We start from the raw sequence: 22927 nt of genomic DNA, 5'->3' as shown, positions 1-22927 counted from the left end.
TTTAGGAAATAACAATTAAAAGGTGAATTAAACATATTTTCCTATTTATCTGGGAAAAGTCAATGCCAATCAGATTCAAAGATCGATCCAAGCACAAACTCTGGTTAAATAATCCAAGTAGCAAGATCAAAGGATGAAACCAAAGAAAACCATAATTCTTTAGGAATTAAAAAAATTATAATTAAATTCAAACATCTTAGATGTTATTATTTATTTTGCATAGTATTTTAGTTTACCATTGTTAGAATTTTTAATATTTATTAATTAGGATTTTTAGTTTGTTAGGAATTAAGAGTTTAAACATTTTAAGAGTTAGTATTTTATTTTCATTAGGTTAACTCAATACTATAAATACCTCTAGGGGTGAAGCTTTATAGAGGTACAAGTTTAGAAATCAGTATAAAACTGGTTTTAGCTTTTTCTTTTCTTTTAGGTTTTTCAGTTTAATAAAATTATTTTTCCTCTTCATCTTCTTTCTTTCTACACACTAAGCATGATCTCTACCTTGCTTAGCTAAACTTTTCTTTAGTTGATAGCTCAGCAAAGACTCAATCCAATCTCGTGAGAATTGCAAAATCGATTCATTTCTTCAGGTTTCTTTCTTGACTTTTGGCAGACAATAAGAGGCAACCGACCTTTCTTTAGGCATTTAGTATCTTCAATCCAAAGATGCACATTGGCTTAATGAACGTTGTGATCAACAGTTAGGGATAGAATCATCTTGTAACAAATTCAATTACCTAAGAACAAACTTAGCGATGACCCGCTAAAAGAAATCAAGATCGGGTTTGATTATCATTAAGACACAATAATCTGAGCAAGGGTTTTTCCAGTTCTAAACCATCATTGGAGTTAATATCGATAGCCGATATTAATCCAAACAAGGTCTAATTTTAAGGATTGAATTTGGAAATCAGTTCACAAGAGAGAAGAGTAAGTTACAAGGATTGGGCCTTGTAGACTGTAACTGGCAAGTATCCAAATTAAAATCAATTTTAGTGACCGAGATGGATTTAGGCGAAGCGAAGCTATATGCTATCTCTCATCTTTATTATTTATTTACAATTTAATTTTCTTATTTTTTAATATTTTTACCTTAGTTTTATTTTTATTTACTTTACTTTATTATTCAAAACCCCCCATATTTTTAATTTTCTTGTTTTATAAATTTTTTGGTTAAAGATCAATTCAGATTAATATTAGAAATTTCTGAATCCCTATGAACCGACACCATTCTTCATTATATTAAGTTCTTAGCATAATTATCCAAGAAAAATGAATAATTATTTGACAATTATGATGCTTGTCAAATTGGCACCATTGTCGGGGATCACGACAAAATTATTGATTAAAATTTGTTTTGATTTATGACCAGGAAGAATTCATGCGAACTTGCAGATTGAGTAGCTGAGATCGAATCACTAGCCCAAAGAATACAATCACACACACTAAAAAAAAGCAATAACAAAAATAACAAAAATCCGAATCCAATATAGAATTTAATATGGAGAAAACTTTGGACGCTGAAAACTTCTTTGACGCTGAAGAAGACTTTGAGAAATTGATTTCAATGGATTAAAAGACGGTTCAAGAATTAGTTACGACACCTTCCAAACAACAACCATTATGCATCGCATTCCCTCATGGATAAACACCATTTGATATGAAAACGGGTTTGACTCATCTTCTCCCTACTTACCGTGAACTGCCCAACTTACAAGCATCTTACTAAGTTTCATCTGGTTTGCTCTAGCATGAAACCACAGTGAGTATCTGATGATCAAATTAAACTTCGTGCTTTCCTTTTCTTTTTAGCTGACTCGGCTAAAGTTTGGTTATTTTATTTACCTCCTAATTCTGTTAATACATGGGCTGAGATGACTCGTATTTTTTCTGACAGGTTTTTCTCTGCAACAAAAACGAGTGAATTAAGAAGAAAAATATTAGGAGTACAAAAAATAAATGGAGAATCATTATACGATTATTGGAACGATTAAAGAACCACTACGGTAGTTACCCACGACATAAATTGTCGGAACAAACACCTCCTCAATATTTTTACGAATGATTATTTCCTTTGGAGATGAAGACAGCTAGCAGAGAACCGCTCGTTAATATGAATCCACATTCAGCCAGAAATATGATTTCAACTATGGCTGCCAACTCTAAACAATTTGGCTCTGCGTGTGAACTTACTCAACGGGTTCACGAGATAACTACAAATTTATTAGAAAATAAAATTGGTACATTAACTGATATTGTCCAAACTATTATTGCATGAAAAATAACTACGGCTAGATGTTTCAGAATATCCACTATGTTGAACCATCATGCGGATTATTATCCAATGATAAAAGAAGACTCTATCGCACAAGTCAACAGAGCTGGAAATTTTTTGGGACCTCCCCAGAGAAAATACAAACCTAGCACAAATACCTAAAATCCAGGGTGGATGAACTATCTGAACTCCAGCTACGCGTAAAACCTAAAACCTCTTCAACAGCCATATCAACTGAGACCACCTCAACAACAACAGTACCAACCACAACAGTTTTCACTATAATCCATCGTAGAGAGTTTGGCACTGTCTCAAGAGAAATTTCAAAACTTAAGTGATGCACATCTACAGGAAATAGATAAACAAATAAGTCAACTGGCTCAGACCGTGGGAAGGCTAGAATCGTAAGAAAAAATACTATATCAAACTGAGGCAAACCCATGAGAAAATGTTAGTGCCATTACCCTTCAATGTGACGCTGTGATCGAGCCAATCCCTACAGAATCTATTACAAATTCCAATAAGAAAAAAATGAAGTTAACACCCAGAAAAATAAAGATTCAACGCCGACACCTTTTACAATCTGTCCTTATGTCACGCCACCTCCCTTTCTCTCCAAATTAGAAAAACGCGACAAACAAGTAGAGGAAACGGAAATTCATGATTTTTTGAAAGGTGGAGATTAACATACCACTTCTTAAAGTAATACGAAAAGTACCGAGATACGCCATATTTCTGAAAGATTTTACATAAATAAAAGAAGACTTACTAGAACTGAAAAGATAAATTTAGGTGAAAACAGCTCAGCTATTTTTCAACACAAGCTTCCACTGAAATTAAAGGACTTCGTATGTTTGCTATCCCTTGTAAAATCTACAAGGTAGGATTTAAACGTGTTATGTGTGACCTTTGTGCTTCAATTAATGTTATACCTTATCTGTTTAGAACTCACTTTCTATTGAGCCATTGAAGGAAACTGGACTAACGATTCAACTAGTGGATAGATATGTCATTTATCCCGAATGAATTCTTAAAAATGTTCTTGTTAAGGTAAACTAATTAATTCTTCTTCCGAAATCCTTCTTGGTTCCCCTTCTTAAGCATTGTACAGACAAAAATCGACGTTAAAAGTGGAGTTCTTACTATGGAATTTGATGGTGAGGTTGTTAAATTTGATGCTTACAAAGAAATGAAGCATCCAAATAATGTTGAAAGCATTAATTTTATTGATGTTATTAAACCTTTGGTTGATGATTTTATTGAGACTGACTTATCCGATGATTTGTTCAAGGAATTAGAAAACTACGATGAAGAAATCAGGGAGTCAGAATATATTTTTTCTATTCAATCTAATTTGCACCTAACCCCGAGTAAATCTAATGTTTTACCTTCAATTTTTCTAGCACCACATATTAAACTTAAATAATTATTGAATCATCTCAAATATGCATTCCTAGGAGAAAATACCACCCTCCTGATAATTATCTCAAATATGCTCTCAAAAAAGGAAGAAGAATACTTGGTGATAGTTTTATGTGCCCACGAAGAAGCAATTGGATAGACTATAGCTGACATCAAAGGGATCAATCTATCGATATGCATGCATAAAATTAAAATCGAATAAGACGTAAAACCGTATTGAGAATGACAAAGGTGTTTAAATCTTCTAATGATGGAGGTGGTGAAGAAAAAAATTAAAAACTCTTAGACGTCGAAATCATTTATCTAATTTCGATAGTAATTGGGTTAGTCCAATCCATATGGTTCCTAAGAAGACTGGAGTAATGGTAGTTGAAAATTCTGAAAACGAGTCCCTACACAAGTTTAAAACAAATTTAAAATGGATGGATATTTTGCATCTATTACAGGAAGTTGAATTTACTTACTTTAAAATATCAATTTCCTCTTTCTTTTATTGATAAAATGATTGAAGGATTAGTTGGTAAATCCCATTATTGTTATCTAGATAGTTTTTCAGGATTCTTTCAGATTCCAATCACACCGGAGCATTAAGAGAAAACATTGTTTACATTTCCCTTCGGTACCTTCACTTATCGACGATGTCGTTTGGACTATGTAACGACCCAAGCACATTTCAGAGATGCATTCTTGGTATATTTTCCCGATTATGTAGAAAAAAGAATTGAAGTTTTAATGGAAAACTTTATGGTATATGGTAATTCCTTTGATGATTGCTCTTGAATTTAACTAATGTGTTAAAACGATGCATTGAATATAACCTTGTGCTTAATTATGAAGAGTGTCATTTTATGGTTCATAAAGGTTTAATTCTTGGTCACATTATCTCTGCTGATGGAATTTCGGTCGATAATGAAAAAAATGATATTATCCGCTCATTCTCGTACCCCATAACTATGAGTGAAGTTTATTCTTTTATTGAATATGCATGATTTTATCTGTAAAGAATTTTTCCAAGATAACACACCCGCTTTGTAAGCTTTTACAAAAAGATAGACCTTTCAAATTTGATGACTAATGCAAAGAAGCTTACGACATCCTTAAAAGGGAACTTATTTCAATACATATAGTGAAACCACCTAATTGGGACTACCCCTTTGAGATAATGTGCGATGCAAGTGACTCAAGCATAGGAGACGTTCTAGGACAAAAAATGGGCAAAGAGCCCCACGTAATTTCCTATGTGTGTAGAACACTAGACAAGACTCAACGTAATTACTCTACCACTAAAAATAACTCTTTACTATTATTTTTGCTTTGGATAAATTTCATTCTTATCTTACCGGCACTAATATTACTGTTTACCCTGATTATGCAGCTTTGAAATATTTACTAAGCAAGAAAGAGACAAAATCGTGATCAATTCTATGGATTTTACTCTTACAAGAGTTTAATCTTCAGATCAAAGATAAGAAAGGTTGTGAAAATTTAGTCCCATATCACCTAAGTTGACTCCCCATCTCTCAAATCAATGAACCACTTCAGGATATAACGCCCTGAATCCAGGGTTAGTAGTTCGGGTCAACCCAAAGTCCAAAGTTGAGCCATTGGATCTTATTATATTAGTTGGATCAAGTTGTTGTTAGTGGGCTTGAGTTAGGGCCCAAGAGAGTTAAGGAAGGGAGATGAGTAATTTATGATAATAAAAGTAAAGGGACTAAAACTGTATTTTACCCATAGTTATTTTGGAAGTTGAAAATCCCTCGTTATATCATGTTTTCACCGTGAACAACACCCTTACACATCTCACCAAACACTCTTCTTATCTTCTCATATTTCTCTCTTTTTCTATCTTTATTTAAGTAAGAATCTTAAAGAAGTTCAAGCCTAGTAGGATCCATCTAAGGTAAGATTATTAAACCTTATCCTTCTAGCTTCATTTCAATCTCTCTTTCACTAGTTTTTATCCATAGAACCAAATATGGGTATTGAGAGATTTGTTGGAATCTATGGATTCTAGCTAAGTTTTGAGTTATAGGAAGTTTTTTTTAGATGTTACTCAACCCCTAGATGGATCGATAATCCATTATCTCATTTTTTTTTAGTGAAGGAGACAGGAGAAAGCTAAAGTGAAAAGGGAAAAGAAAAGTTGGATTTTGAGTGAGTTGAGAAAGTTTCTAGCCATCCAAGAAGCAAAGTAACACCTTTATAACTCTTCCATACTCTTAGTGAGTCATTAAAAGTTCAAAACAGTTTAAATGGTTGAGTTGAGCATAATAAGCATTTTCATGGTGAAATTCTTATTTTATAGTTATAAATGTATTTAAAGCCTCTATTATGACCCTTCTTGATTAAATAAAACTTTAAGCATGTTTAGGGACCTCACTATGGTTTTGGGATTGAATTATAGCATTTTAGTATGTGTTATATGATTTCTGCAGGTAAAGTATCGATACTATTAGGATAGTATCGATACAAGTTCATCATTTTGGGGAAATTCATGAGTTTCTGGGCAAACGTATCGATACTCTTTTAAAAGTATCGAAACTTTGGGTCATTGTTTCAAAAAAGTTTCCAAACTAGTCAGAACAAAATATCTAAAACTATCAATACTTATACAAAGTTTCGAAACTTTTACAGTAGTATCGATATTATTGGGTTAGTATCGATACTTTCAGTCTAATTTGGGAAAAAATGTCAGTTTTTAAGGTAATTAGACCCGAGGTACCCCAACACTTCTTTTTCTCATCAAATAAGTTTGTAAGTGATAATATTAATGATATTAATTACACTTAGAAATAAGATTTATTAGGATGACATAAAAATAGCCTTAAATGATGCTCGAGAAACGACCAGGATACCCGAGTTCCTTTACAAAATTCTAGCATTATCGAAAGTATAAATTCAGTCTGGATATATCCTTAGATAGGGTTGAGGCCCTTATGACTAACTATGTTTGTAGAGGCCTTAACACTCTTCAGAAGAAAGGGTGGGTTAGTCAAAGGTATGGTTTCTGATGCAGAAAATTTTGGGGGCCATATCTAAGGTAGACTAGAAATGTGGGTGAGCTCCGAGATGTAGAACCCTTAGCCACACCATATCTAAAGTATTCAATAATACTCACTAAAGTAGTTTTAAAGCATACTAGCTTGAGCGCAAGGTCCAACACTCAAGGAGTGGGCTAGTAGAACAGAACAAATATCATTATACTTGATAGATTGAGCATGACAAGAACACTTTTAGTATAGATCAGTTGATAGTGTGGCACTAGGCTAGTTAGCTCAGTGTTTGGAATTTTTTCCTTACACATGTTGGTCTATGAGTAGTCTGAGGACTTTTTGGCATAATCGATCTAGACCTAGTTAGTGTATAGTACGTCTCAAGTTCATCTTTAGAGGGTGTGTATATTTGTAAACCCTTATTTGTATATTTTTGCATGAGTCATAACTCATTTTAAACTATGGTTTGTATTATTTGAACAATATTTTGAGAGCTCCTAATTTAAACTATTTTATTTAAATTATAGTTGATTATTTTACATGAGTGGTTACATATGGTAATTTTAAAAGAAAAAAATTAGTTAGCCACTCTGGTGGTTTTATGTGGCAATCTGATTGGTCGATATTGAGTCGTACTGGTTTAAGGTGTTACATTTAGTTATATCATAGTGTCCAGTTTATACGTTCCTATGACCTGTAAGTCAAAGTTAGTAAGAGTTTATGAGTATACATGCCTTTAGAGATCTAAAAAGTACTTCTCCTTTTGAAATATTGATAGTACCTCCTCTTATTGTTTAAATTTTCAGAGTTAGATATGGATGAGAGCTCATTTCATAGTCAAGAGGGTAGAGACGAGAGTAGAGCTTCCCTCGTATGTGATATTAGTGATGATTTTACACCTAGATATATTTTGAAGAGCCTGGGGATGCATGAGTTGAGGAGGCATATTTCTTTAGAGAGATGATTGCTACCCTGAGGCACATAGCTAGAGCATTAACCAGGACACCAGTAGTCCCACCTACTCGGTCATCCCCTCCAGCCCCACCTGTTGTAGCTTTATCAGAGTCCCCTGTTGAGAGGCTCTGAAGGTATCGAACCATAGACTTTTTCGGGTCAGGAGATGACGACTCAGTAGCGGCTGAACAATGGTTGAGGAAGACTCAGAGGACCCTTCATTAGATACACCTCATACCCAAGGGTATGCTAGAATGTGTCACCTCCTTGCTGAAGGGTGACACAATTGACTGGTGGGATACAGTTGAGATGTCTTTGGAGCCATAACGACCTACGTGGGTTCGGTTCTTGGAGGAGTTTTGTAAAAAATATATAGGTGAGGCTCACATGTTCTATATCAGGGATTGGTTTTTACAGTTAAAGTAGGGAGACCGTTCTATATTTGAGTATGAGGTGGAGTTCCTTCGACTCAACCGGTACGCACCGTAGTTAGTATCATCTGAGCATTTTCACTGTAGGTGGTTTAGGAAAGGCCTCTCCCATGATATCCTCAGCGATCTATCTACCAATCCCCCTAAAGTTTTTACTGAGTTGTTTATCAGGCCAAGGCCTTAGAAAGGGTGCTAGGGAGAGGAGCTACAGTTTGGAGTGCCAGCCCCAGTCAGGTCAGGGGAGCTGCAAAGTCAGTTGGGCCATCTCAGCCATCGAATATAGTACGAGACTCTTAGGGTTTTTGGAGAGCGTCATAGGGCCAGTCTAGTAGATCCACTTATCAGGCGAGTAGAGGAGGTGGTAGGTCTGATCAACGCATGAGTTCTTTGATCACTACCTCAGTACCGAACTCTGGAGATTTGTCGAGGGAATGGTCTTAGAATGTATGTTCAGTTTGCGGATGGAAGCATGCATGGGCATGCCATCATGGGTTCAGAGATTGTTATAAAAATGGTTATTTGTACCATTTTATTAGAGAGTGCCAGAGGCTCGAGATGTGGCACCAACTTTGACACAGAGGTCAGCTTCTAAAGTTTATAGGGGTAAAGGATCTCATAGAGGTGGTATCTCATTATATTGTCAGACTAGTAGAGGTGCGGGCCTATCAGGGGCCAATACAGTGCCTAGAGTTGCTTCTCGCCAGCATGCAGTCTTAACCTAGGAGGATTGTGATTCATTCGATGTTATTTCAAGTACTTTTACAGTGTTTTCTCTTCCAATTACTGCGTTAATTTATCTGGGATCCAGTCATTCCTATATCTGTTATGATCAAATTCAAGAGTAGAGTATTCTAACTGAGAAACTTAATTTAGGATTTATATGTCCTAGAAGATGAGGTCTGACGCAGATGTCCTATTGAAATTCAAGGTGAAACATTCCCCAGTGACCTCATGGAGCTACCTTTCAGAGAGTTTGATCTAATTTTATCCATGGATTGGTTGTCAGAGCATGATGTGAGATTGAGGTGCAAGCTTCAATGGCGTAAACTCAGGAAAGAGGATGGGACACAGATTATGATGTTTGGCGAAAAACCCAAGTACATAAGGATTATGTCGGCTCTTAAAGATCAATAAATGTTGGATTAGAGTTGTAAAGTCTTCATAGCACATATGATCGATAACATAGTAACAGTCCCACGGATTGATGACATTTAAATAGTCAAAGACTTTTCAAACGTGTTTTTGAAAGAGTTATTAGGGTTACCACCAAATTAAGAATTAGAGTTTGGCATTAAGGTAATGTCAGGATCCACTCTGGTGTCTATTGCTTCCTATTACATGGCATCCACGAAACTAAAAGAGCTGAAGGTTCAAATCTAGGAGTTACTGGAGAAAGGTTTCATTCGACCTAGTATCTCACCGTAGGGAGCACTGATTCTCTTTGTTAAGAAGAAAGATGGGTCGATGCAGTTGTGCATCGATTACCAACCGTTGAACAAGTTAACCATAAAAAATTGTTATCCCTTACTCAGAATCGATGACCTCTTTGACTAGTTCAAGGGCACGTGTGTCTTATCCAAGATCGACTTGAAATATGGACATCATCAGTTAAAGGTCAAGGAAGAGGATATATCAAAGACTGCATTTAGGACAAGATACTATCATAATGAGTTCTTGGTAATGCTGTTTGGACTCACCAACGTCTGACGGCATTCATGGATCTCATGAATTGAGTTTTCCATCCGTATTTTGGTTAGTTTGTGGTGATTTTCATAGATGATATTTTGGTGTATTCACTATCAGAGGATAAGCACGACTGAAACCTTTGCAACTTCTTCAGACCCTTTGAGACCATCAGTTATTTGCTAAGTTTGGATAGTGGGAGTTCTTGTTGTCCAAGGTCTCATTTTTGGGGCATGTATTAGCAGCGGATAGTATCCGTGTTGACCCTCAGAATGTTCAAGCAATTCTTGAGTACGATCCACCCAAGAACGTAACTTAAGTACGTAGTTTCTTAGGTCTAGCAGGCTATTATCATCTCTCCGTAAAGGGTTTTTTGATGATAGTCATCCCGATGAAAAAGTTACTTTAGAAAAGTGCACTATTTGTATGGAGTGAGAAACAACAAAGTACTTTCGAGCAACTGAAGACCCTTTTGATCCAACCCCCATTATTAACCCATCCTGAGTCAGGAAATGAGTTTATTGTATATAACGATGCTTCATTAAACGACCTAGGATGTGAGCTGATGCAAGATGGGAAGAAATTAGTGTATGCATCTCGTCATCTAAAGCCTCACTTGCGTAATTATCCCACCCATGATTTAGAGCTGGTTGCGGTTGTTTTCGCACTCAAGATTTGGAGACATTACTTGTTTGAGAAAAATACCACGTCTTCACATATCACAAAAGTTTATGGTATTTTCTTACCCAGAAGGAGATTAACTTGAGGCAATATAGATGGGCAGAGTTACTTAAGGATTATGATTGTGTTATCAACTATTACCCAAGGAAATTGAACGTTGTAGCATATACATTGAGCCAAAAATCAATGTCAAGATTGAGTGCTTTGTTGTGTACCTAAGTATATCTAGAGATAGAGGTTTGTTAGCCGAACTTCGAATAGAACTTGAGTTATTGAGTGATGCCAAGAGACTTCAAAGTTTAGACAGTTGCCAAAGAGCTCGGATGGAACAAGTTTGCCAAGGTGAGGCCCCAGGGCGTGAATTGCAAGATGATGATGTATTGCACTTTAAGGGCCGTTTATGTGTGCCTGATGTCAAGCAGTTGCGTAGAAAGATCCTTTATGAAGCCCATTATAGTACACTTTATGTCCATCCTGGTAGCAATAAGATGTATCAAGAGCTTCGACCTTTGTATTTCTGGTCAGGCATGAAGAGGGAGGTTTCTGAGTTTGTAGCAAAGTGTCTAGTATGCCAGTAGGTTAAAGCAGGACATTAGCTTTCATCGGGATTACTCCACCCGATTCAGATATCACAGTGGAAATGGTACAAAGTAACGATGGATTTCATGATTGGGTTACCAATGACAAGGCACAAGAATGATGTTGTGTGGGTGATAGTAGAACGATTTACCAAGTCTACTCACTTCTTACCGGTTTAAATATACTTTAATTTAGAGAGACTAGAAATGCTCTACATTCATGAGATATTAAGGTTACATCCAGTCCCAACTTCGATCGTCTCAGATAGAGACCATAGATTCACTTCACAATTTTGGGAAGCTATTCACACTTCCCTAGGTACCAAGCTTTATTTGAGAATCCCATTTCACCTTCATACAGACAGTTAGTCAGACCATATAATCTAGATTCTTGAGGACATGCTTAGCTGTGTTGTTATGGATCTTGCGGGTAGCTGGGAAGATCGTATACCATTGACATAATTCATGTATAAAACCAATTACAGTCGATCATCCAGAGGGCTCCATACGAAGCCTTGTATGTGCACATCCTCTTTGTTGGACCGAGCTTAGTGAATAAAAGATAATAGGGCCAGACCTGATCTGAGAAACTGAATAAAAGATTAAGGTAATTCAAAATAGACTTAAAGAGGCTTCAGATAGACATAGTTCATATGTGGATTTAAAATGTAAGGATATTGAGTTTGAAATCGGAGACAAGGTGTTCCTCAAGGTGTCCCCATGGAAGAAGGTACTCCGTTTTAGACGCAAAGGAAAGTTGACTCCATGTTTCATCAGTCCCTACGAGGTGCTCGAGAGAATAGGATCAATAGCTTATCGTTTAGCCTTACCACCAGAGTTGGAGCACATTAACAATGTGTTCCATGTATCATGCTCCGAAGATATCATTCTGAAGCATCGCATGTCCTATCTTTAGAAAAAATCAAGGTGAGTTCTGACATGTCTTATGAGGAGAAACCAATCAGAAATCTAGCTAAGGAAGTGAAAGAGTTGAGAAACAAGAAGATTCCTTTAGTAAATGTACTTTGGAGAAATCATGGGGTCAAAGAAGCTATTTTTGAAATTGAGGAATATATGAAGCTTCAATATCCGTATATTTTCTATTCATGTATTTTCGAGGACGAGATTTCTTTTTAGGAGGGGAGAGTTGTAAAGCATCGAACCTCGGGTTAGTAGTTTGAGTCAACCCAAAGGCCAAAGTTGAGCCATTGGATCTTATTATATTAGTTGGACCAATTTTTTGTTTGTGGGCTTGAGTTAGGGCCCAAGAGAGTTAATGAAGGGAGATGAGTAGTTCATGATAATAAAATTAAGGGGACTAAAACTGTATTTAACCAATAGCTATTTTGGAAGTTAAAAATTCCTCCTTATATTATGTTTTCACCGTAACCAACCTCCTTACACAACTCACCAAAAACTCTTCCTATATTCTCCTCTTTCTTTCTTCTTTTATCTTTCTTTAAGTAAGATATCAAAGAAATTCAAGCATAGTTGGAACCATAGAACCAAAAATGGGTCTTGAGATATTTGTGGGAGTCTATGGATTCTAGGTATGTTTTGAGATATATGGAGTTTGTTTAGATGTTATTCAACCCCTAGACGGATTGGTAATCCATTTTGTCATTTTGTTTAGTGAAGGAGATTGGAGAAAGCTCAAGAGCTAAAGGAAAAGAAAAGTTGAATCTTAAGTGAGTTGAGAAAGTTTCTAGCCATCCTATAAGCAAAGTAACACCTTTACAACTCTTCCATACTATTAGTGAGTTATTAGAAGTTCAAAATAGTTTAAATGGTTGAATTGAGCATGATAAGCATTTTCATGGTGAAATTATTGTTTTAGAGTTATAAATGTGTTTAAAACCTCTATTATGACCCTTGTTGACCAAATAAAACTTTAAGCATGTTTGGGGACCTCACTAAGGTTTTTGGATTGAAATATAGCATTTTAGTATGTGTTATATGATTTCTACAGGTAAAGTATCGATACTATTGGGATAATATCAATATTAATTCTTCGTTTTGGGGAAATTCATGAGTTTCTAGGCAAAAGTATCGATACTCTTTCAAGAATATCGATATTAGTTTCGAAACTTTGGGTCATAGTTTCAAAACTCCGAGTCATAGTTTCGAAACTTCCATAAAGTTTATAAACTAGGAATAACAAAATGTTTAAAAGTTTCAATACATATATAAAGTATCGAAACTTTTGCAGTAGCATCAATACTATTGGGTTATAATTGATACTTGCAATCTATTTTGGGCAAAAATATCTGTTTTTAAGGGAATTAGACTCGAGGTACCCCAACACTTCTTTTTATCATCAAATAAGACTACAAGTGAGAATATTAGTGATATTAATTACACTTCGAAACAAGATTTCTTAGGATGACATAAGAATAGTCTTGGATGATGCTCGGGAAACGACCAGGACACCCAAGTTCCTTTTGAAAATGCTAGCATTATCGAAAGTATAGATTTAGTCCGGATATATCCTTAGGTAAAGCTAAGGCCCTTCTTAATAATTATGTTTACCGAGACCTTAACACTCTTTAGATGAAAGGGTGGGTTAGTCAGGGGTATGGTTTCTGATGTAGAGAATTCTGGGGGCCATATCCAGGTTAGACTTGAAGGGTATGTGAGCTCCGAGATGTAGAACCCTCAGTTGTACCATGATGTATTCCATATCGTAGAGAGTGAGTATTCGGTAATACTCACTAAAGCAGTTTTAAAGTAGACTACCTTGGGCGCAAGGTCTAACAATCAATGTGTGGGCTAGTAGAGTATAACAAATAGTATAACAGATAGTAGTAGACTTGATAGATTGAGCATGTCATGAACATTTTTAGTATAGCTCAGTTGTTAGTGTGGCATTAGTTCGGGGACTTTTTGACAGAAGTGATCCAGATGCAGCTAGTGTAAAGTATGTCTCGAGTTCATCTTTAGAGGGCATGCATATTTGTAAACCCCGATTTATATATTTTTATATGAGTCGTAACTCATTTTAAACTATGGTATGTATGATTTAAACATTATTTTGGGAGATCTTAATGAAAACTATTTTATTTAAATTGTAGTTTATTATTTTAGCATGAGTGGTTACAAATAGTCATTTTAAAATAAAAAAAATGGTTAGCCACTTTGGTGGTTCCGTGTGGCATTCCGATCAATCGACTGTGTATCGTAATTGTTTAAGGTGTTACACATGAAGAATTCCCTGAGGAAAAATTGTTTTTGGCACTGACACATATATTGTGGTATGCGAATATAGTTAATTACTTAGCCACGAGAGTACTTCCATCTGATCTAAACCATTATGAGGTAAACCGTATCAAACAAGAGTCTTGATTTTATATCTAGGACAATCCATATCTTTGGAAATATTTCTCAGATCTAGAAATTGGATGATATGTTGATGAAAAGAAGGTAAATTATATCCTTAAGTTTTGTCATTCTTATTCCGGTGGAGGACACTTTGGACCAAAAAGAATTGCACATAAAATAGTTGAATGGGGATTTGATTGGCATTATATTTTTCATGATGCATATATGATTTGCAAATCTTGTGGAAAATGTTAGCTTGATGGAAATTTAAGCCGACGTAATGAGGTGCCTCTTAATCTGATACACGTTTGTGAAATATTTGATGTATAGGACATCGATTACATGGGTCTGTTTGTTTCATCTTTCGAAAATTATTACATAATTCTAGTTGTTGATTATGTCTCAAAATGGGTATAAGCTAAATCTACTCGTAATAATGATGCTACAACTACAGCTCAATTCCAAAAGAATTCTATTTTTTTAGATTTGGAACTCCAACAGCAATAATTAGTGATCGAGGAACACATTTTATCAATCGGATAATCGATGTATTAATGAAGAAATATGGAATCACTCAATGAATCTCCACGGCTTATCATCCTCAAACTAATGGACAAGCAGAAGTTTCAAACCGAGAAATTAAATTAATTCTTGGAAATTTTGAGAAATGGAACAAAAAGGATTGGAGTTTAAAACTTAATAATGCCTCATGGGCATAGCGAACTGCTTACAAAGGTCTCATCGACATGTCTCCATATCGCCTAGTCTATGGTAAACTGTGTCACTTACCGGTTGAATTAGAACATAAGGTATATTGGGCAGTTAAAGAATGCAATATGCAGATGGATGCAATAAGCACGAAAATTACACATTCAAGAACATGAAGAAATTCTTTGCAATGCATACGACAGTGCTCAAATTTATAAGGATAAAACTAAAGATTTTTATGACCATCAAATTTCATTTAAAACTTTTATTATTTGGTCAGATAGCCTTATTGCTTAATTATAAATTGAAAATCTTTGTAGGAAAATTACGAACAAAGTGGTCAGGACCTTATACCATGACACAAGTATTTCTCCAAGGCACAGTTGAAATTCAAGATGATTCGGGAACTAATTTCAAAGTAAATGGTCAGCAATTAAAACCATATTACAAAAACAATCAAGAAATTGTGATCATGGAGATAATTTTAGAGGAACATGTAGTCTAAATTAGGTCGTCAAGCTAAATGACGTTAAACAAAGCATTTAATGGGAGGTAACCCATTCCATTCCATTTAATTTTATTTTTATTTGTTTCGAATTCATTATCAATCTTATTTAGTTTATTTAATACTTATTTATTTTCTTTTGAATTTTTTTATGTGCCCGAACACTTTGATCAAGCTAAAGTTGAAGCAAAATCGGTGAATTATAATTTCACATGAAGCAAAACCACGCACGTTAGCAAGTTGGTGTAGGTTAGCAATTATATATATATTAAAAAACCTAAATGTTTTAAGCCTCACTGCCGTCCCATTTTCTTTAAACTTTTTTTATTTTTAATTATTATTATTACTATTATTTTTTTCTTCTTTTACAACCTTTTTCACCAAAACAACCTAAACTTCTTTCAAATTCCATTATTATGACTATTATTATTATTATTATTATTATTATTATTATTATTATTATTATTATTATTATTATTATTATTATTTTACCCATTACCTTTTTTTAAAACACCTTAATCCACTAAAACCCTTTATTTTCTTTTAATTCTCTTGTAATTGATTAAACATCCTCTTCAACTCGAACTCTTTTACCCTCTCTATATAAACCCGTTAATTTATTTTAATCTGACAAATAAAAAAACACTTCTCTTAGTTTTTTTTAAACATCAAAACCCTTTGTTCTTATTTTGTTTTCCCTCATCGCTAACTTATCGCATATAGCTAAACCAATGCCACCACAACCACCGACTGCCTACGCCACCTCTTTCACATCACCGATCACTATCTTTCGTCAAACACTTCTCATATCACCGGTTAGTATTCCACCATCTTTTCTTTATTCTTTTCATCTTTATTCTCTACTGCAAAATTTCAAGACGGTGAAAACAATAAGTCAAAGATCTGCCACTCCAGAATTCAAACTTAAACCAAGCAATTCCAACTCCGCTCAATCTTCTCGACCTCACAACAATGTGGACCATCACATTTAAAAGATAATCAACCCTCACCGGCATCATCACATTACCTTACCATACCATCCGAAGAATAATTGAAAGGATATTTGAAATTCATCGACGATGAACAAATTCGATTCAATAATATCCGAAGTTGAAACTTTCAAGCTTGTAAGTACATTCCTACTCATAACCTAGATACTTTGCATATAAACTATTCCGTTACACATTACTTTAATGTTTTTGGCTGGACTTTGTAATTCGAAATTAAATGTAGAACATACTATGAATTGGTTCTTGAATTTTATACCATATTTGACTTTTCCCATATCAAGTTGTTAGCATGAATTCCCCAGATGTTATTTCTTTTCGTTTGTTAGGACATTACTTTAGGATCTCAATTTTTTAATGTAATTTTTCCATGGGGTTCATGACAGATGTCACGAATCAAAGCTAGCTGACATCTTTACTTGAGATTCCAAATGGTTTTGACACCGACTACGCCTACCCCATGTTGACGGTTCACAAGGATAAATCTTCAAATCAAAAACGAAGAAAGAATGTCATAACTACGACCATGATTTTTGATAAATTCACAAGTTTCTTATATTCAACTACTCAGGACATAATGATAATACACCTAGTTTGAGCAAAGTTGAAGTATTCGTCCTTTGGTGCATGCTTACCGGGATCAAAGTTAACCTAAGATTTTGGTTTGCACGAGCTTTCGAGCGTGTTGTGTGCTCCAATCAACAATTGATTCTCGTCCCTTACATAACTCACTTCGCATCTAGACTTTTCCTATATTCTTTTACTACTGAACAATTTACTCATGCTTTTTCTATGGATGGTTTAGATTTGATATGCTTGTACATGATGGGATTACTTTTAGGCACACCCGATCTACCATTCATTGCACCTCTCGGCACCACAACACCTCAAAGAAAATGTGTCTTCTTCTAAAGACATGCACCACCTTTGGCGCCAACAGATGTTGCAGTGTCGAACATGCAACGTCAACTTAATAAAATTCATGATCGTCTAAAGACCCTCGAATCTACTCTTTCCAAAGTTCTCTCTTACCTCCGCTCAGTTACCTCACGTTAAGGTCATAGCCATGACCATCACTAAACATGGGGAGTATCACTATTCATTCTCTTATGCTTTAAGTGAGGTGGTAGAGAACTTAAAGAATACTTGTATCGAATTATCGTTTACTTATTTGTATTCTTGAAATTGAGTTACCTTCGTTGATGTGTTGAAATTCCTTACTATTAATCTTGAATCTTACTTTGTCTCATTTATTACCTTACGAGTTTGTGATCACGCTTTTTGATAACTCCATAAAAAGACTTTATTTATAGTCTTTTACTTAAGTTATTGCTCGTCTAAACAAAGTGTTCATAGAATATTAGTCGCATTTAAATGCACTTAGGTTATAATTGCATGTGGTGGATAAGTTTTTCCTAGGCAAGATTTATTTGGTTTGACTGATGTTGCTGAGGAGAAAGGGCTTGTGTTGATTGTGTGTGTGCAGAAAATTAACTAAGGAGGAACATTTCAGTCGTGATAATGTATTTCGCAAGGGCCAATGGAATGAAGAAGACAAAGACAGTCTGGAGCAGATTTATCTCGCCAAGGCAAGGTTTATCTTGCAAGTCTAAAGTGTATCTGATGAATTGCTTATGTCACTTGCCAACTGTACAACTACCCTCACATGCAGGCAAGCCCCCAAGATTCTAACAACAGCTAACCACTTTTCCTTTTTTAGCATGGATAAGAAAACATAGGTATTTAAGGAATCTTTAATTATGCGAAACCCTATGAGATATCCCTTTATAAATACCCAGTCATAGCCACCAAAAAGAAGAGGCAAGAAAGCAAGAAGAGCTTTAACTGAAGTGTGGAGCGAGAAACTGTAGTGTTTTTCCACCGTTCTCCCACCGACCATCCTTGGTGTCCTCCACTGGTAGGCTATAGCAGAGCGGCGGTCAGGCCTCGAGAGAGGCTGACAGCTAGGTGCTAGTCAGAGATTTCACATCAGAGCCCCCTATTTGGGAGTCGTTCTTCCTTTGTTCTTAATTTCTTTACTTTACTTTGGGGTTGAATTAAACGATGATAACTTTGGATGACTTATTGACAACACCATGAACTGCTTTACTTGGTGTTAGTCTTTGTTTTACCAAGACAGTTATTTTATGTTCTATGAATGACGTATTATGATTTTACTCATGACTGTTTTGTTCATTGTTTAAATATTTTTCCTTGACACTGTAAGAGATTCGAGAGATTACTTGGGGTCTAGGTGAAACATGTCTTAACATTGTAAGAGCTTTGAGAGATTTTCGTTTGTCTAGACATTGATTCTTAGATTCGAGAAAATTAAGATGGATCTACGTGAACAATGGAATGGATCCGAGATGGTGATGTTATAACCTGTCTACTTTAGAGATAAAGAGAGGGTTTCAATCGACTAAAAGGGATAGTTGCTAGAGTAGGATAGACAATGATTATAGTTCACATTGAGAGGTATTGCTAGAACAACAGAATTACAAGCCAAGGGTTATAGTTAACGCTAAGTAGTATTTCCATAGCAACCTTCTAAGAACACTCAGTAATCCTGTCGGGAAGCTTAAGAATATCATAACAAATCATTTCAGACTTAAAATAATTGCTTGTCATAGAAAACGACTAACATGAGTGCTCTGTGAAATGTCGGAATATGTGAGGTTGATTTGAATATATTTGAATCAACGCTTGTCTTTGCCTTGTTTATTTTAATTCGATAGTTTTACATGTTTTCTTTACCTTGACCAAACCTTTCTATAACCATACTTTATAATATTTTCTTGCTTTATTTTGTTTAATCTATTAATAATAGTTTTCTAGTTTGACAAGACTTCAAGAACTAGCTCATGACAACTATTTCTAGTTGTGGTGAAATATCAAAATTCCTACTAATCCCTGAGGAGTCGATAAATCACTTACCCTACTTGCACAGATTTGCTTTCCTTAGCATATACATTTCCAAGCGATCAAGTTTTTGGCTTCGTTGTACGGGATTGGTAACTAACGGAATTTTTGAATTTTATCATAACAAATTTTTCTTGTCACCTTTTACTTAGTTAGTTTAACTTGTTTAATTATTAATTTTTATTTTCTTTCGAAGCTTTTATTGTTCCATGACCCTGAGATCTACTGGTAAACCATTAGAGCCATTTGATCCTGAAATTGAACAATTGTTTAGACAAAGGCAACGTAACCGACGAGCCATAGAGTATATGAACGAACTACAGTTTCAAGGCAAGAACAATATGGGAGATCAGGCAAATCCTGACGTAGCAGCAAATAATTTTCCTCAAGAAGTTGCAAGACCATGAGCAATAAAAGACCACTTGAACCCAATTCTTGATTATCTCAATCTAGGCATCGTGGCACCTGTAATACAGGTAACCCATTTTGAGCTTAAACTGGTGATGTTTAACATGCTAAACTCCATCGATCAATTTGATGGCTCACCTAATGAGGATGCTATACAACATATTTGTGCCTTTCTCGAAATGTGTGATCATTCAGGCAACAAGGAGTGCATGAAGATGTGCTAAAGCAAAAACTTTTTCCTTATTCCCTACGCGATAAAGCAAGAGCTTGGCTCAGTGGAGTTCCTTTGGGCTCAGTGGAGTTCCTTTGGGCTCAATGGAATCTTGGGTGGTTTTTTGTAAAATCTTCTTACTTCGATACAATACACCCAGTATGAACACACAGCTAAGTAATGACATTGCAATATTTCACCATGGTGATGATGAATCCATGTACGAGTGTTAGGATAGATATAAAAGTCTGCTTCATAAGTGTGTAAACCACATATTTCATGACTGGACTCAAGTCATGATGTTTTATAATGGAGTTAATGTGCCTACTTGAATGATGTTGGATGCCTCAGCAAATGGTACTTTGCTTGATAAATCACCCGAGGAAGCCTTCAATATCCTCGATAGGATAACAAATAATGACTATCAATTCCTGACTACAAGGATGGGAACTGGTAGAAAAGTGTTTGGAGCATATGAAATTGAGGGTAAGGATTCATTAGGTGCTCAAATTTCTGTCATAATTAATATGTTGAAAATTTTGCAGCGTCCTAATGAGGTGAGAGAAGTCAAAACAACCAATAATGCATGCATTTTCTGTCATGGTAACCATCATGAGAATGAATGTAAAAAAAACCATGAGTCTATCATTTTTGTGGGCAACTATAACCGAAACAATAACAACCCCTACTCGAGTACATAGAATCCTGGATGGCGACAACATCCGAATTTTTTGTGGGGTAATTAAGGGACCAACAACAACAATCAGGCATTAAATTACAATAGGCAACATCAGAGTAATTTGAAACGTCAACATTTTTAAAATCAGCATCAACAGATGCCCTGGTAACACACTAAAGGTACAATTTCTTCCTCTAATACAAAATCTAATTCTAACTCCTTGGAAGTTTCACTGCAGAAATTTATGGCCCCGACAAAAGAGTTTATGGCTTCTACAAAGACTTTGATGCATGAACACTCAACAACAATTAAAAACCAAAGTACTTTGTTATAAAGTCAAGCAACTCTTTTGCAAAGCCATAGTTCATCCTTGAGAGCATTGGAAAACCAAGTGGGTCAAATCGTCACGGCATTATAGTCACGACCACAAGGAAGTCTCCCTAGCGATACTGAAGTCATTAAACATCTTGGAAAGGAGCAGTTACAGTGTACTTACATTGAGGAGTGGTACCCAAATTAATCAGAATAACAAGTTTGGGGGGAAACAATCGAAAAATTTTAGCCAATCTATTACACAACCTGAGGATCGAGCTAAAACTGTTGAACATGAAGGATTACCTGAGGAGAATGAAAATGATGAAGGTTTAGAAGCTCGTCAAAAATATAATGGGAAACTTATAGCCAAGGCCAGAGTTTCCTCACCACTTATAGTGGATGACCTGAGACCTCCACCACCCTTTCCTCAACGATTAAAGAAACACAATGACGAGATCCAGTTCAAGAAATTTGTTGATGTTCTAGATCAGTTATATATCAATGTACCTCTACTTGAAGCCATCGAGTTGATGCCTTTCTATGCAAAGTTTCTAAAATAAATTGTCACAAAAAATAGGAATGTAGAAAATGTTGCCACTACAAAAGAAATTTGCTCTGCAGTAAGCATACTCCCACCAAAGCAAAAAGATCCTAGCAGTTTTGTGATACCATGTTCAATCGGTGACAACTTTGTTGGATAAGCTCTTGTTGACTTAGGGTCAAGGGTAAATTTGATGCCAAAGTCTATATTTTTAAAACTATAAATGTCTAACACCTTCCCAACCATAGTTATCTTACAGTTTTCTGATCGGTCTTATGTTCTTCCTGAGGGCAGAATTGAAGATGACATTGTAAAGGTAGACACATTTGTATTTCCAGTTGATTTCCTAATATTAAACTGCGAAGCTGATGAAAATGCACCTATCGTTCTTGGATGACCCGTTTTGGCCATTGGACGAATTTTAATAGATTGCGAGAAGGGAGAGTTCATGATGCGGTAGGAGTTTAAAGCGTCACAATTAATGTCTTCAACTCCATGAGATATTTGTACGATTCGAAAGAACGCCAATGCATTAGAGACATGGAATCAATGGAGGTAGAGGAAACAGAAAATCTTGGCTAAATTTTTTTTTACAAATCAATGAATACGACACTCTGTGCCAAGACTTGATTTCTCTGACGCGTGAACATGAAAATTGTGTCCTAGGCAAAAATTTGTTAAAAGAGAATTTTGATACTCTATGCCTCAACAACAAACTTTTGAATAAAGAAATTGATGGATTCTCTAACAATGACACCAAAGCAGACTATGAAGGTAAATCAGAGGTACATTCTAGTTTCTTTCATGCCAGACAAGGTATGAAATTCGAGCCCTTAGATTTCAATGAAGTTAGTCCCCCAAAATCATAATTACAACATGCACTCATATTGGAACTTAAAACTTTTCCATCAAATTTGAAATATGCATATTTAGGTAGTAATGAGACTTTACCGATGATAATTTTTGCCAGTCTAACCTCCTAACAGGAGAACAGTTTGATAAAAGTTTTGTCGCAGCACAAAAAAGCTCTCGGGTGAACCATAGGAGACTTGAAGTGAATCAGCCATACCATATCCATGCACAAGATCATATTAGTATACATTCATAGCATTTTGGTGGAACCACAAAGAAGACTCAACCCGATCATGAAGAAAGTAGAAATGAAGGAAATCATAAAATGATTGGATGCTGGAGTAATTTATCCAATATCTGATAGCACATGGGTCAGTCTAGTGCAGTACGTGCCTAACAAAGGTGGTGTGATCATGGTCAAGAATGAAAATGATAATC

This window comes from Hibiscus syriacus, unplaced genomic scaffold (assembly GCF_006381635.1).
Source record: "Hibiscus syriacus cultivar Baekdansim isolate YM2019G1 unplaced genomic scaffold, ASM638163v2 tig00109957_pilon, whole genome shotgun sequence".
Classification (NCBI taxonomy): domain Eukaryota; kingdom Viridiplantae; phylum Streptophyta; class Magnoliopsida; order Malvales; family Malvaceae; genus Hibiscus; species Hibiscus syriacus.
The sequence above is the reverse complement of the archived record's forward strand: the minus strand, read 5'-3'. Positions refer to the sequence as shown.